The following is a 5275-nucleotide window of genomic DNA, read 5'->3' on the forward strand; positions in this document are numbered from 1 at the left end:
TGAGGATAGGGGTGGATGAGGTGAGGGGTGGATGAGATTAGGGGTGGATGTAGGGCCTACAGTGTTTCCTCAATGTCCTTTAAGCCGGTAACACCCAGACCATGTTGCTACTTGGTAGATCATAAAATAAAATATTTATTAACTTTTTACTACTGATTACTATTATAACTAATGATTAACAGCCTATACTAATTATACATTCATTTTAAAGTATATATTAGTGTAAAGTGTTACCAATATTATAGACCAATCCTACTTTCTCTCCAGCACTAAGACTTGCAGAGACATTAGCTAGGTTTCCATCCAATTGGGGACAGATTTTAATTCCAATATTCTAAAATCCGCTTTAAATCACATTTTCCCACCAGAGTTGTTTCCATCAAATTGACTTGTTGTAGATAAAAGGCTTTGCGTGATGACTTAGTGTACAGAAAAATAACTTAAGCGGTTACATTCCCATGCACAGAAAAAAAAAAGAAAAAAAGTGAAATGGGTTTCCATCGTATTTTCACTCCACTGATGGTTTTCTCACAAAGAAATGTGCGTTATATAGCGAGTGTGCCGAATCTGGCGTTGGCAAGGGCGCTCTAGCCAACAGATCACAGATACAGTGCAGGTAGGATAACCAACATGATGAGATTATTATGGACAAAAGAGCGAAATTATTTGTATTTGTCAAACGTCAGCCAAGCATCGATGATCATGTCACCAGAATAAGACCCTGGATATTTATTGTAAAGGAGCATCAAGCTCATCATCATCTTGCTCTTTCACCTCCCTGTGAAGTTCATCATCATTTATTTCATCTGTAGCCTAATAAACTGTGTGCTTTCCGGATGAGTCGTAGTGAGAGGACAGCGCAACATATCATCACGTGACTCAAAATGTACTTCGATATTATGGTTATTATATCAATATTTGAGAATAAAAGCGTTTTCATCGACATTTATCGCATAATTCATTTTAACAACACAAAAAATATCCCACCTTGACTAGCGTATTTTATTTTGTCGACATTTGGAAATTTTACCGACAAAATCTTCTGTTTCCATCAGGCCTGTCATTATATATATTTTTTTTATCCGACGTACTTTACGCCAATAAAACGGTTGGATGGAAAGCTGGTTGGTGTCTCTCTCTAGTGGATGGTGTGTACAGTATACCCGTCATCGGGGCCAAACCATCGTGTTGTAGTGGACTAATGTAGGCTACTGCAAGTCTCTATAAGTGAATAATGTGACGTCTGCATTGTATTATATCCCAGTCTGGTCTATTTCACCAGTCTCCTCCAACAGACAAGAAAAGGTTGTCCTATGTCCATACATGTCCTCGTATCCTTTGAGCCTCAGAGCTTCGTATCATTTAAAACCAAACCATAAGTTGTTCATTAATCATGTTGTTAAAAAAAAAGAGCCAGATTTACTCCCATCACTTTAAAATTGCAGTTATTTTGATATGTGCTACTGATGGACACATGAATAGAGTGTGTTGTGTTGTTTTTCTCCAGTGTACTCTGCAAAATCACTGCCGCACCTCTTAAAATAATAAACTAATACGGACAGCAACAGCGCAAGTAGAGCAGGGCTCTATTCTTATTTGATTATATTGTATTTATTGTATTTTACTCTATTATATTGTATTTTATTCTATTGTATTTTATTCTATTGTATTTTATTCTATTCTATTATATTCTATTTTATTATATTCTATTTTATTATATTCTATTTTAATATATTCCATTCTATTCCATCCTAAAATATTAAATGACAAAATAACAGCAATCAAACCAAGGGAATTCAATGTCAATCCAGTCCAATGGCAATCCAGTTTAAAGTGTCATTTGGAAACACCTTTACTGAGAGCTGAATGGGAACTACTCCCCCACACACAGGAGTAAGTAGATTAGGCCTACATTGAAGACACTAGTTGTTGGTACTATAGGAGGCTTTGGAAAGAGTGCCTGCTTGCAGGTCACAGGTCAATGCAGTCATAGAAGTGTCCGTAAGCTGGTCAGCCCTCAGAGCATCAGAACAACAGCAGGTGGCGACCGGCTAACAGGGCTAATGCTAATTAAGGTCAGGGTGCTTGCGTTCCAAATGGCACCCTATTCTTTGAAGTGCACTACTTTTGACTAGAGCTCTATTGTCCCTGGTCAAAGGTAGTGCACTACTTTTGACTAGAGCTCTATTGTCCCTGGTCAAAGGTAGTGCACTACTTTTGACTAGAGCTCTATTGGCCCTGGTCAAAGGTAGTGCACTACTTTTGACTAGAGCTCTATTGGCCCTGGTCAAAGGTAGTGCACTACTTTTAACTAGAGCTCTATTGGCCCTGGTCAAAGGTAGTGCACTACTTTTGACTAGAGCTCTATTGGTCCTGGTCAAAGGTAGTGCACTACTTTTGACTAGAGCTCTATTGGCCCTGGTCAAAGGTAGTGCACTACTTTTGACTAGAGCTCTATTGGCCCTGGTCAAAGGTAGTGCACTACTTTTGACTAGAGCTCTATTGGCCCTGGTCAAAGGTAGTGCACTACTTTTGACTAGAGCTCTATTGGTCCTGGTCAAAGGTAGTGCACTACTTTTGACTAGAGCTCTATTGGTCCTGGTCAAAGGTAGTGCACTACTTTTGACTAGAGCTCTATTGAACCTGGTCAAAGGTAGTGCACTACTTTTGACTAGAGCTCTATTGAACCTGGTCAAAGGTAGTGCACTACTTTTGACTAGAGCTCTATTGAACCTGGTCAAAGGTAGTGCACTATAAAGACAAAAGGGTGCCATTTGAGATGCATACACAGCCACAGACAGGTACACTTTCTTTTTTATTTTCTGGGGGAGGGGGGGAATCGAACATTTGTCCCTTCGAGTAGTTACTTAAGACTCTTCCTGGTTTTATACACAAGCGCTATTACTGAGACTCTGTAGCACACGCTGTATTCAGTTGATGTAGCTGTAAGCGCCAGAGTTCAGTACTATATTTATTGTGTGTTAATTAGGATCTCCATTAGCTTTTGCAGAAGCAGCAGTAGCTAATCTTCTTGGGGTCCACACAAGAAAGAAAAACACGAATCATGACAAGTAACAAAAACGCTGATACACTGAAGGACAGTTACCCAAATGTAAAATACAATGATACACAAAACAATGCAACTAAAAAAATTATACAAACAATTCAACTATAAAATAATGTGTGTGTTAGACTGTGTCTATGTGTGCGTCGCTTCACAGTCCCTGCTGTTCCATGAGTTGTTTTTAAAGGTAATTTTGCTGTTTATTTGAATAATTGGAGACGGAAAGTAGTTCCACACCACCATGGCTCTGTATAAAACTGTGCGTTACTGCCGTGAATTCGTTTTGAACTTTGGGACTCTGAAGAGACCCCTGGTGGCATGTCTTGTGGAGTATGTATGGGTGTCTGAAGAGACCCCTGGTGGCATGTCTTGTGGAGTATGTATGGGTGTCTGAAGAGACCCCTGGTGGCATGTCTTGTGGAGTATGTATGGGTGTCTGAAGAGACCCCTGGTGGCATGTCTTGTGGAGTATGTATGGGTGTGTGAAGAGACCCCTGGTGGCATGTCTTGTGGGGTATGTATGGGTGTGTGAGCTGAATGTTATTTTGATTTATGCAGACAATCTGTAATTTTCGTCACAGTAATATTCCTCATAAAAAACTAGAAGAGAAGCAGTACATCTCTCATCAACCCTCAACCAGGAAAGACTAGCATGTTGTTGAGGATATTAGGTCTGGATGTGCAATGGTCACACCCTTTATGTACAACTCCAGTTGAGGTTTAGGTCTTATTAGAGAATGTTTTGAACTAAATATAATTATTTAAGTTGTAGATGTATTTAAGACCAGTTTATTATTAATCAACCATTCTGGTACTGACTGTAACTCCTTATTTGGGTGCTGACATGTAGAGTGTGGAATCATCCTCATACATAGTCATTCTAGCTTCATGTAAGACCAGTGGCAAATCATTTGCAAAAATAGAGAAGAGTTAACGGACCAAGGAAAGTGCCCTGAGGGACACCTGACCAAAGAGTTTTAATTATAAACCAAGATAGGCCAGAGCCTGTCATTTCCAATGGGAGCAAATTAATCAGAGTGAGCAGAACAACCAAGGAGGTGGGCAGAGCCAAGCACGAGTGAGTGAGATCCTATTGGCGTGCGTTCAAGCATTTATTTGCATATTTCTGTTAGGGAACGCCTGCTCTGTGATGTGCGAGTGTGCAATAATTCAAAATCACCCTTGCACTCAAATTATTTTGAAAATTTGGCAATGGGTAAAGTCTACAAAGAGCAGTCCACTCAATTTGTTACAGATTCTAGTTTTGGAAACGGAAAACTGTATGGAGATCAAATGTTTAATCTATGAGAAAATTAGCAGAATGTCAGCCAAATTCCATCTCACTCCATCTTCTCCCACTGCTGGCCAGTGGGCTTCCTCTCATCACCATATTTGGTAGTGAGTGGAAACACCAACCGGATGCTTCACATTTCTACATCTGGTGAAATCTGTGACCGCACTGTACATATCTGATGTTAGAGAAGCTTCCGCTGAAGAACACTCTGGGTTCTATTGGATAAATACATCTCCAACCATGTGATGGCAGGTGATCTAAAGCCATAACAAGTAACAATAACAATGTCTGATCAATAACATCAAAGGCTACACTGGAATCTAACAATACAGCTCCAACTATCATCTTACTAGACATTTCTTTTAACCTATCATCAGTCATCTGAGTCAGTACAGTACAAGTTGATTGCCCTTCTCTATATGCATGCTGAAACTTAAGTACTTAACTTGTTCTCTGAAAAAAATAGCATTGTATTTGGTCAAACACAATCCTCTCCATCAGTTTACTAAGAGCAGGCAGCCAACTGATTGGACGGCGGTTAGAGCCAGCAAAGTGTGTTTTACTATTAGGCAGTGGAATTACTTTAGCTTCCCTGCACGCCATGTAAGTCTGAGATGATACTAAGTCTTTTTGTATGTTATTTTGAGTTGACTGTGTGGTGTCTCTTGTAACAGTGGCCAGACCTTTGAGATTAGCATGATACAGTACCAATCAGCTCCAAGGAGACTAAGACTGGAGGCTGCATCTGTCTCTGTTTCTTTACGCTCCTCCCCACCACACTGTAGCTGCCCTAGCCTGGTCCCAGATCTGTTTGTGCTGTCTTAGCAACTGGTCAGTGTCTATTCATGTATTGGCTCCTCCCGGTTGGCAGGATAGCACAAATAGATTTGGGACCAGGCTACAGGCTACCAGACTAC

Source organism: Salvelinus alpinus, chromosome 6 (assembly GCF_045679555.1).
Source record: "Salvelinus alpinus chromosome 6, SLU_Salpinus.1, whole genome shotgun sequence".
In the NCBI taxonomy this organism is placed as follows: domain Eukaryota; kingdom Metazoa; phylum Chordata; class Actinopteri; order Salmoniformes; family Salmonidae; genus Salvelinus; species Salvelinus alpinus.